The 11792-nt window shown below is 55.1% G+C and overlaps 1 pseudogene; it reads right to left on the minus strand.

The window, feature by feature from the left end:
- Window positions 1-7212: 7212 nt before the first annotated feature.
- On the minus strand, window positions 7213-7698 carry LOC123114961 (uncharacterized; annotated as a pseudogene).
- Window positions 7699-11792: the final 4094 nt, after the last annotated feature.

Genomic DNA, 11792 nt, shown 5'->3' on the forward strand with positions numbered 1-11792 from the left:
GGTGGTTCTTTGGTCGATCAGGACGACGCCAAATCGAGCCACCGGCCAGACACCCTTTGCTCTCGTCTACGGAGCAGAAGCAGTTCTCCCCACGGAACTCGTATACGGGTCACCACGAGTGCTCGCTTACGATGAGCTTGAGCAAGAGCAGCTGCGACTAGATGACACGCTGCTCCCCGAGGAGGATCGTCTTCAGGCTGCTGTGCGAGCTGCTCATTACCAGCAAGCTTTGCGCCGCTATCATAGCCGCAAAGTTAACGCCAGAAGCTTCGAGGAAGGCGACCTTGTTCTTCGGCGAGTTCAATCCGCCAAGAATTCAAACAAGTTGACGCCAAAGTGGGAAGGCCCTTACCGGGTGAAACGAGTCACTAGGCCCGGCGCTGTCCGCCTTGAGACCGAAGATGGCGTTCCAGTGAGCAACTCCTGGAACATAGAACATCTTCGCAAGTTTTACCCATAAGGCGCGGTTGCCGGACCCGTTCCGACAACCACTTTCTTTTGTACAAGCATTGCCGCTGTCGCATGTAACCCTTTGTGCAAAGCCGGGCGCAGTCCTCGTGCGTAAATAAAGTTCGTGTGCTTTTCACATCTTGTCAAATCTGATGCATTATATTCTGTTTTTGCACCCATACCTGACACTCTGTGCAGCACACCACCCCGATAAGCAATAGCGAACCTTAAGGTTTCATGCGATTATTTTCTCTTCTTTCTTCTCATAGATAGAAGATTCCTCCGCCCGCAAGTTCACCGGGGGGGAAGGGAAGGTAGAAGTATGGAACAGGCGACGTTCAAAGGAATCTAGCCCTGCCGGGACGCCGAAGACAGAAAAGCTAAGTAGCTAAAATTTGAGCCCGCTCAATTTTAAATTTCTTTTCAAGTTATATCCCTTGAACGTTCATGCTTTGTATGGCAAACCTGTGCGCAGAGGAATCGACTCGTGGCTAAGTTGCGCCCTTGTGTTGTTTTCGAGCCCGCTCGACAATGCGAGTGAGTTGCAACTAGTCCCGACAAGATTCCTTGCCGGGGGCAGCACCGCCAGCGGGCTGCTGATGTTCCGTACTCAGCAAGTGTGCTTGCCCCGGCAAGGTCCCTCAAAACGCAGGGTAAAAGCATACAAAGGACGCAACAAAATAAAGGGAATAGCGCGGCAAGCAGTACCCATAATTAAGTTATATTACAAGAATGACTTATTATGGCGCTAACTGGAATTGTTCCCATAATTAAAATGGCAGCAACAAGAAAAGGGGAGAAGAGGAGCAGCCTAATCCACGCGCTCGCCATCGAGCCTCCTGACCTCGTTCACTTTGTCCATGATGGGTGCGACAATGGCCCTGAGGCCCTCGACATCAGCACCCTCCGGCAGCTTCTTGGTGACGCGGGAGAGGTCTATGCCCGGGTTGCGGAAGAGGACCTTCAGCAACACCTTCTCCAAGACCCCGGCGTAGACGGCGCGTGACTCGGCGGCCAACTGCTTCGGGATCCTTTCCTGGAGCTGCTGCAGCGCCGTCACCACATCCTTGAAGAAAAGCGTGAGCTTGGCGCTGGGCTGGACGTTCGCTTCTGTGGAATACCCGAAGCCCGTCAAGTCCAGCTCCGCCAACTCCTCGTCAATGAGCACGGCAATGTTGACAAGGCCTTCCGTCCAGAGCTCCACTGTGGTTTTGAGGGTGTTCTGGGCCTCGGCGGCCCTCGTCAGTAGCTCCTCATGGTCCTTGAGGTCTTTCCTCAGGGTATCTTCTCGTTTCTTGGCGGCGTCCAGCGTCTCCGTCAAGGTGGCCAGTTTCAGCCGCAGATCAGCGCTCGAGTCCTTGGCGGCGTCCAGCTCTTTGATCTTCTCGGAGAGTTGGGCTTGCAGATCGCCGTGGGCGCGCGCATCCTCCTTGCGATCGCGCTTGAGTGCGGCAAGCTCCTCGTCTTTCCTCGTCGCGTCCGCCTCCAGCCGCGTCACTTTCTCCTCCAACTCTTTCTTGGCGGCCTCGGCAGCCGCGGCGGCGTCTTTCGCTTCCTTGAGCGCCCCGCCAAGTGACTGTTCCCGGCCGACGAGCTCCTCATCATGGCTGTCCAAGTACGCTTTCCGTTGTATCAACTCGCCGTCCCGCTTGGACAGCTCCTCGGCGGCAAGCCTCTGCTGCTCCTCGGCTTCAGCCTTCTCCAGGATGAACGCTTTCTTCGCCTCATCGAGCTGCGCCCTCTCCTCAGCGATGGATCGGAGGGCCTCCTGGTTGCGGCCCTTGAGTTCTTCCGCGTGCTTCTCTATGTCAGCTCCCGCCTGCGCGACGAGCGCTTCCCGGGACTCGAGCTTCGCTTGCCGGGCGCGGTAGAGTGACACCAGTTTCCGGAGTAGCTCCTCCTCCTCTTACTCGCCGCTGCTGCTGCTTGGCCTGTCGACCACCGCCAGCCCAGCAGAGGCAAGTATCTCCCCATCAAATTCCTCTCCTTCAACTGGCGCCCTGGAGCTCGACGCCCAGGGGAGCTTGATATACACACCCGCGCCGGCCTTCAAGTATGCGCCGGGTTGGGGCTCCTCGGAGCTCGGCGCCGCACCAGCGGCGGAGGGATCAGCGGTCGGTACAGCACCTTGTGCTCCTGCATCCTCCAGGTCGTCGGCACGATCACCGGACCCCTCGCCGGCCCCTGTGCCGGCGGCCCCGGCGGCCTCCTCACCAGTGGACTCCTCCGCACCGGTCCCTTCCTCGGTGGCAGCGGCGTCCTCAGTGTTGCCACGGCCGTCCCCCTCAACGGCGGCCTCAGCCTCCATCGGGTCCCCAAGGGGAATATCTGAAGGCAGGGAAGAAAAGAGATAATCAATAACCAGAAGAAGAAAAAGAGAGATCAGCAGGTTCCAAGGGAAAACTCCCGACAAGGAGGCTCACCTGCGCTGGACTCCGCGAACACGGGTTCCGCCGCCGGGGGCTCGCCGGTCTCGCCCCTTGCCGGGGACCCCTTCCTTGTCGGAGACGGCTCCCACATCGGGGAGTCGGCCCTCGGTGGCGTAGTGGAGGCCGACGACACCTCCGCATCAACCTCCGGCTGCTCCTGATGGGCCTGCTCTTCTCCTGCATACAAAAGAGCCAACAATCAAGACGTTGGCAGAGGAAGAAACGACCTTGCACCCCCCATGACGAAGGATGAATCAAGACGCTCACGCTGGGGGCTGTGCTGGGAGCTGCTGCGAGGGGAAGGGGCCGGGTCCGTCAAAGTAGTCTCAAACGTATCTTCCGCCACCTTAGCAGGATCATCCTCGACCACCGGGACCCCGGCCCTCTTCGCCGCCCTCTCCGCCAAAGTCCTAGACAGAACAGGAGTTTTGAGAGAAAGACAGATTAAATACAAGGCAAACAGCAGCAAGGATCGAGGAAAAAGCAGATGCAGTACAGGAGAAGCCTTACTCCTCTGCGTCCTCGTCCTCCTCATCGTCGTCAGAGCTCAGTGCGGAGAGGTCAAATTCCGGTGCCCTCCCTGCACGGCGTGTCGGGAGGGTAGGCTCCCTCTGGCGCTTGCCAAGGGCCGCGACAGGGTCGGGCGTGGCGGCCCGGGAAGACCCGGCTTCAGTTGCCGGCGCAGTTTGGGATCCTCCTGCGGCAACGGAACTTGTCGCAGCGGAGCGCGTCCCGCGACGCCGTGGTGGCTGCTCAGGCTGTGCCTCCGCCAACACTTCGACTCGACGGAGACGCCTCCTCGGATGAAACTGGGGCTGCTCCGAAGGCTCCGACGGCGGCAAATTGCTTGAAAACGGTCGGCCGCTCGCACCCCCGGCGGGTTGGCTTGCCCCGGCCGCGGCCTCCCCTTCGCCACCGCCCTCCCCGGCAAAATCTTCATGGGCGGCAAGGCTTGCCGCCTCAGCCGCTTCCGCCTCCGACAGCGTGAAGCCATACTCGCCCACGGCAGCAGCTGCCGCCGCCTCCTCGGCCCTGCTAGCAATATACGCCAGCTCTCTGGCAGTGGTGGCGCGGGTGAGGAGCTTCTGCTCGTCAGGTTTAACCGCCGCCTCCGACAGGTCATCAAAGAACTGCTGCACGACCTCGGCGGCGGGCTCTAATCAGTTGGCGCTAACCCCGTGCGAATCACATTCTGGCATCATCGCGCAGATGCGGTCGCGCTGGGAGTTGTTGCACAGGGGGACAACGCCCTGCGGCAACTGGAACCACTCTGGATGATTGGGGTCGTGTTTGAACGTCTCCCTCAGCATCGCATCCAGCTCCAGGACTGTGAAGTTGAAATTGAGGCCCGGGCGCAGCCTCATGAAATCCGCCGGGCCGCTGAACAGCCAGGCGGGCCTCCCCCTTGCCTGCAAAGGGGCGAAGCGGCGGCGGAGGAAGTCCGCGCCGACCGCCCCTGTTGTGAGCCCGGTGTGCCTGAGCCGGAGAATTCGGGTGATGGCGATCGTCAGCTTGGCGTCATCCGGCGATAGAGCGCTCCAGTCATTGCGGCGCACCACCCGAGACTTGCGCAGCGTGGTGAACGAAGGCGGATCGGCATCACAGATCCAGCACCACTCCGCCCTCCATTCGCCCCATTTGCTGCGAAGCTCACCCGGCAAGTACGTCTCCTTTATGCCCATCCGGGAGGTCCATGCGATTCCGCCAGCTAGCGGCTCCCCTTTCTCAGCCCGAGGGGAAAAATAATGGCGGAAAAGAGCAACGCTGGGAAGGATACCAACGAAGTTCTCGCAAAGGTGCGCGAAAACCGCCATTGTCAAAACAGCGTTGGGGGTGAAATCAAGCAGATGGAAACCATAGGTGTTCATGATGTCGCAAAAGAAGTCAGAAAAAGGTGGGCAGAGCCCGCAATAGAAGAACACGGGAAAGAAGTAGTACCCTCTGGGGCACTTCTTCGATTTGGAAGCCTCCGCAGAAAGCACCGGCGTGCGCGGATGCGCCCGCGTCTCCGTCGACCAAAAAAGGTAGAACCCCGCCCGCAACGCATCCGGGGTGAGCTCAGGAGGGAAAAGCACCCGCCTCTTGCGCAGCGCCTCGAGCTCTTGTGCCTCGGTCGATTTCTCGGCCTTCGCGGCCTTCGTTGCCTTCCCGGCCTTTGGGGCCATGACGGGGGTAGCGGGGGGAGGCAGAAGCGGCGGCGACGGCGGCGGCGATGGGCGGCGGAAGCGTTGTTCTCCTCTTGATTCAGGAGGCGGGGGAGAGCGTCGGAGCTTTCGGAGGAAGGAACCGCAAGTGGCGAAAGTGGGGGAACGACCCCGTTCCCTCCGCTTATAAATAGGGGATGCGAACGTTACGCATTTTCTGGAATTAAACGCCACCCACGTCTCCCACGACGCCGCAATCGACGCGTGCCGTTGCGGGAGAGCGCGGTGGGCGCGGAGCCCGTTGCTATGCGTACCCAGGCCACGCGTGCCCATGCACTGTTTTGGGCCTGGCCCAACAACGCTCGGCACCGTGTATGGCCCAGGCCCAGGGGCTCCTGTCGGTGTACTAAAGTAGGGGGGTACCTTAGTACCCCGAACTTGTGCACGGGCAGTCGTAGCACCCCGCGGCGAGGCTTGCCGGGCGCCCGGCAAGGCCCTCCACCACCCTTTTGCACCACCATCCAAGAACAAAGTACTAGCCAGGAACACGAAGGCCCCGGCAAGAGGAGCTTGCCGGGAGGGCTAACCAGGGCATCACCAGAAAACTTGCCGCGGCGCCCCGCGCGCCCCGGCAAGGTCCAGTGGCCGGCAAGCTTGCCGGCACAACAAAAGGACCGCGGCAAGGCACTTGCCGTGGCAAGGCTGTCACCCAACTCCAGCATACCCAGTGACGCGTCCTCACCAGGCCATCCCAAGGGCACGTGGCGAGACACTACGCAACCATGCGGAGCGAGGTGGCAAACGGAGCTGACAGAGGCGCCATCGTGGCAACCGGAGGCTCACTTAACGGTCACTCCACCTGCACTGTTGGGCGACCGGACGGGCATTTAATGCCCTTGTCCCCTGCCGTCAGAGTTAGGTAGGGACACTGTTGTGCACTGTTGCACCAACCTGCGCTTTTACATTTCTACCCCCTCTTCCTACGCTGCCACCTGTGGGTACCCCCTTCAGACTATAAAAGGGAGGCCCATGCGCACGTAGAAGGGGTTCGGGGTCCATTCGACACCCACAGCACTACCTTACGCTCGCACGCTCGAGCTAGATCAAATAACAACACAGAGCAGCAGTAGGGGTGTTATCTCTCCGGAGAGCCCCGAAGCTGGGTAAAGATTGCTCGTCTCCCCACGCGCGCCGGACCTCGATCTGCTCTGCGCACGACCCCCGCTCCCCTGCCGAACCAGAAGGGGCCCCCAAGTGCCCCATAGGTGCTCAAGGCCGCGGAGATACCAGCGACCCCGACAGGGGTGTTTGCAAAATAGCGTATTTTCACACTTAATCCAGTGTCTTGGTCCTGTGAAGGAGGTGATAGCGTAGCAAACGAGGCAACCGGACTATAATGCTTTATCACTTTCACTTAGCCATAGGAGTTCAAAGTTGGGGCTACGACATAGCCCCTAGGGGCACCGCGCTCTCCGAATTCGGGGCGCGTATGTGCCTGACTAGGAAACGGCCCTTTGTCAAAGCGGAGGAATTCTAAACATTCCGGTAGTCGATCGAGTGGTTGACCAGTCTCTCGCTGTATCATGACAGTCAATTTTCGGCTTTCTCTACTGAGGTGCTCGCCCGGCCGAACCGTGGCACAATCGCAGTAGTTCTCCTGGTGATACGGAACGTAAGGCAGCAAAACACAGGAGCCGGGCAAACCCAACATTTGACCAAAGACATGATTCGGAGCTGATGCATATAAGGCCTAACTCGAGACGCCGAACACTCCCTAAGGTATTCGGTCTTTATGATAACGGGCAGAACAATGCCCTAAGCCCCTAGTGTCCAGGTACGGGCAAGAATTTCTGACGCGGCCGATGCCAAAACGCCAGCCTCCCCCTTGGTTGTAAAAAAAAGACCGGGGGATGTGTATCAACAAGAGACAGTGAAAAAAGGTTTACACAGGGTCTTAATCTGAAAAGAATCCTTGCAACGGGTCCCTGCTGCACGTCTGCGCCTGTGTCTCCGTTGTGCTGTATCCTGGACGGGTGTAGCACGTTGTTCATCTGTAAAAGAGAGGAACTTAGTTTGAAAAGAAATCATGCGAAAAATGTATTTAAAATAGAGTATGAATAAAGGAATAAAGTTGAGCTTTTATTGGCTCTTATCGTTCATATGCACAGCCCCTGTGAAGGGGTATGTGGCTAGGAAGCCCCTGATTTATTTGTACCGGACTTGCCTAGACGTGTCCGGGGTCTTGAGCGACCTTGTAAGGAGATGATGCCGCGTGGACCGGGCATTTTAAGTGTAAGGGACGCGTAGTGCGGTATTGCGTTAAAGCGGGCGAAAGCTTCACGTCCCAATAGTGCTTGATGGATACTTTTAAATGGGGCGACATGGAAGATTAGCTTTTCGCAACGGAAGTTGCCGGGTGAACCAAACACAACTTCTAGTAGTAAGGAGCCCGTGCACCTGGCGTAAGGGCCTGGCGTCACTCCTTTGAAGGAAGTGCGGCTATGGCGAATTTTAGTAGGGTCTATCCCCAATTTGCGGATTGTGTCCGGATATAGCAGGTTTAAGTCGCTGCCGCCATCCATTACGACTTGTGTAAATTGTAGTCCGTCGATTATCGGATCCAATATCGGAGCAGTCCATCCCGCGTTTCAAATACTTCTGGAGTAATCCAGGTGGTCGAAAAGTAATTGGTTTTGACATCCAATCTCGGAATTCCGCTGGGGTGGACCGTGCGGCATGCGCTTTGGCGGGTGCCGCCCTATTTTTCCTTGTGGTCACTTGAAGTCAATTCACTGTTTTGACCTGTTGTGGGAAGTTTTTTTGTTGTCCGGCGCTCTTCTTGTGAGGTTCGTCATCGTCCTTGCTCAGTGTGTCGAGCCCCTTGTGTTCGGCGTTGAGTCGACCGGACTGCTTGAAGACCCCACAATCTCTGCGGGTGTGGTTTGCGGGCTTCCCGGGGGTACTGTGAATTTGGCATATCCTATCCAAGATTTTGTGTAGGTTGGATAGCTCGTCACTTTGTCCTTAAGAGGCATTGTTTTGCTGTTCGGCCGAGAGCTTTTGAATCCGGTGTTGACCGCCATGTTCTTTGGGCCATTTTCCTTATTCATGCGCTGATCTTTTCTGCGTCGTGATTTCCCATTTCCATCTCTAACCTCGGATTTACTCGGGTCGCTGGTACTGCATCTTGCTAGCCAGCTATCTTCTCCCGCGCAAAAGCGGGTCATGAGGCTCGTTAGCGCGGCCATCGTTCTTGGTTTTTCCTGGCTGAGGTGTCTGGCGAGCCATTCATCTCGGACGTTATGTTTAAAAGCTGCTATGGCTTCGGCGTCCGGACAGTCGACTATTTGGTTCTTTTTGGTGAGGAACCTGTTCCAGAATTTGCGCGCTGACTCTCCGGGCTATTGAGTTATGTGACTTAAATCATCTGCATCCGGAGGGCGGACATAAGTCGCCTGAAAATTTGCTTTAAACGCATCCTCGAGCTCTTCCCAACTTCCAATGGTATTTTCTGGGAGGCTTTTGAGCCAATGCCGAGCTGGCCCTTTGAGCTTGAGGGGTAAGTATTTTATGGCATGGAGATCGTCTCCTCTTGCCATGTGTATGTGTAAGATGTAGTCCTCAATCCAGACTCCGGGGTCTGTTGTTCCGTCATATGCCTCTATGTTTACGGGTTTGAATCCCGCTGGAAATTCATGATCCAGTACCTCGTCGGTGAAACATAGTGGGTGTGCGGCGCCCCTGTATTTAGGTGTGCCGTTATCTTCGAACACTTGGCGTGTTGTGTTGCTCTCTGGGGCCCTCTTTTGGCCCATAAATGGACCTGACCGGGCCATCCTTTTTGCGAGGATATTTATGTGTGTCATGTATCGGCTTGTGTGCGGCGCCGCTTGCCGCTCTTGGCCTATCATCTGGTCATCTATCCGGCCAGGCGGCCTCTTTGCTTTTTGATTGTGGTGGCTCTACAGCCTCCTCGTCGAATTCGGGCAGCAGCTTGCGCTTCGGGTAGCTCTTTGCTTGGTAACTATTGCCGTATTTGTCTGCGGTCTTGAGTACTTTGCTCCACCTCATTCTGAGTACGTCTTCCGCTGTTTTGAGCTTCCGTTTCTGCTTCTTCAAACTTCTTGCAGTGGCAACGAGCCTTTTGTGAAGGTTCTTATGCTCCGGTGATGTGTCCAGCGTGAGATCGCATGGACTGTTGTTTTCGCCGAGAATGGGTTGATTATCCGATTCATCTTGTTCAGATGGTTGCTTCGTTGCATGTCCGTCGTCCACTGGTTTTCCCTGCTCTACGGCTGGGTCATTATTAGTGTTGTTGTTATCGAGGCGGGACTTCGGGCGGCGCTTGCATCGCCGCTTTGATTGTTTTTCGGGCGAATTATCCTTAGCCGCGTCCCGTTGTTCCTCGTTATCGCTTCCTTTTGGTGTGTCCACCATGTATACATCATGAGTTAAGGTGGTTTTCCAGTGCCCAGTAGGCGCTGGTTCTTGGTCGTCTCCGGCATCGTCGTCCATACCGTCGATGTCTTCGGAGTCGTAATCTAGCATGTCGGTTAGATCGGCGACAGTGGCTACAAAGTGGGTGGTGGGTGGGCTTTGAATTTCTTCGATGTCTGCATCCCAACCGTCCTGACCGCAGTCCGGCCAGGGCTCTCCTGATAACGAGAGATACATTAGCGAATTCAGGATGTCGCCAAAGGGTGAGTACTGAAAGATGTCTGCGGCGGTGAACTCCATGATCGGCGCCCAATCGGATTCGATTGGTAGGGGTGCAGGAGGTTCGGAGTCCGGCGAAGAGTCCGGTACCTCGGAGTCATGTGCTTTACAAGGGACAAGGTCAGTATTCGGCTCCATCGCCGTAGAGGTTTCAGCCCCCGAGGCGGTGTCTAGCCACCCGTCCTCGATCTGCACGGTCGGCTCCGAAAGAAGGATCGGAGCGGACTCATGTGCGGCCTCCAGGGCACTGTCCGGCAGCAGAGCTAAATCATGCCCATCGTGACAGTGCGGCGCGCTCGGCTGTGGCTCGAATCCATCGAAGATCAAGTCCCCGAGGATGTCAGCCGTGAAGTTTGGGCTTCCAAATCTGACCTGATGGCCAGGGGCGTAGCTTTCGATCTGCTCCAGATGGCCAAGCGAATTGGCCCGCAATGCAAAGCCGCCGAATACGAAGATCTGTCCGGGGAGAAAAGTCTCACCCTGGACTGCGTCGTTGTTGATGATCGAAGGAGCCATCAAGCCTATCAGTGACGACACAGAGGAACTCTCAATGAAAGCACCAATGTCGGTGTCAAAACCGGCGGATCTCGGGTAGGGGGTCCCGAACTGTGCGTCTAGGCGGATGGTAATAGGAGACAAGGGACACTATGTTTTTACCCAGGTTCGGGCCCTCTCGATGGAGATAAAACCCTACTCCTGCTTGACTGATATTGATGATATGGGTAGTACAAGAGTGGATCTACCACGAGATCAAGGAGGCTAAACCCTAGAAGCTAACCTATGGTATGATTGTTGTAATGGTTGTTCGTCCTACGGACTAAAACCCTTTGGTTTATGTAGACACCGGAGAGGGCTAGGGTTACACAGAGTCGGTTACAATGGTAGGAGATCTACATATCCGTATTGCCAAGCTTGCCTTCCACGCCAAGGAAAGTCCGATCCAGACACGGGAAGAAGTCTTCAATCTTGTATCTTCATAGTCTTGGAGTCCGGCCGATGATGATAGTCCGGCTATCTGGACACCCCCTAGTCCAGGACTCCCTCAGTGTGTTTTATCATTATATTTAAAAAATGAAATGCCTTTGTAACATATGAGTTTTCGTCGAAAACCCTGATACTTTGAAAGAGATTGTCCATTTTATACACGAAGTGCATCCAGTTTTTGCCATAACCCTCTCTACTTTTTTGAACATGCTATGTGGATGAAATTATGATACCATGCCAACTTTCAACCTTTTCTGAGTTCATTTGAAATGCTTTTCAATTTCAGGGTCATTTAGCTGGAAAAAATCATTAAATGCATGAAAGAATTTGTTCGCACATAAAATTTCTTCGCGTTTAAAATGCCAAAACATATAACTACCCTAACTATTACAGAGATTCCCTCCTGGGTGTGAAACACAGAAGAAAGTGATGATAGTGAAGCCGATCACATCCCAGATCTTTGGGTGTGACACTTTTTCTTCGCATGTGTCCCTTTGCGTCGTAGCCATGGAAAATCTTCATCATTTAACTGGATGCTCGGGTCAATATTCACTGTGAATAGAGCAATTTCATCAAACTTTTCATTATCTTCTGACATGTCTGTCTTGTCATCCACTCCCACGATGTTTCTTTTTCCTGAAAGAACTATGTGGCGCTTTGTCTCGTCGTATGATCAATTCGCTTCCTTATCTTTTCTTTTTCTCAGCCTGGTAGACATGTCTTTCACATAAAAAACCTGCGCCACATCATTGGCTACGACGAATGGTTCGTCTGCATACGCAAGATTGTTGAGATCCACTGTTGTCATTCCATACTGCGGGTCTTCCGTTACCCCGCCTCGTGTCATATTGACCCATTTGCACCGAAACAAAGGGACCTTCAAATCACCTCCATAGTTAAGTTCCCATATGTCCTCTATGTAACCATAATATGTTTCCTTTCCCGTGTTGGTTGTTGCATCAAAGCGGACATGACTGTTTTGGTTGGTGCTCTTCTTATCTTGGGCGATCGTGTAAAATGTATTCCCATTTATCTTGTACCCTTTGAAAGTCATTATATTCGAAGATGG

The sequence above is a fragment of the Triticum aestivum genome, chromosome 5B, assembly GCF_018294505.1.
Source record: "Triticum aestivum cultivar Chinese Spring chromosome 5B, IWGSC CS RefSeq v2.1, whole genome shotgun sequence".
NCBI lineage: Eukaryota > Viridiplantae > Streptophyta > Magnoliopsida > Poales > Poaceae > Triticum > Triticum aestivum.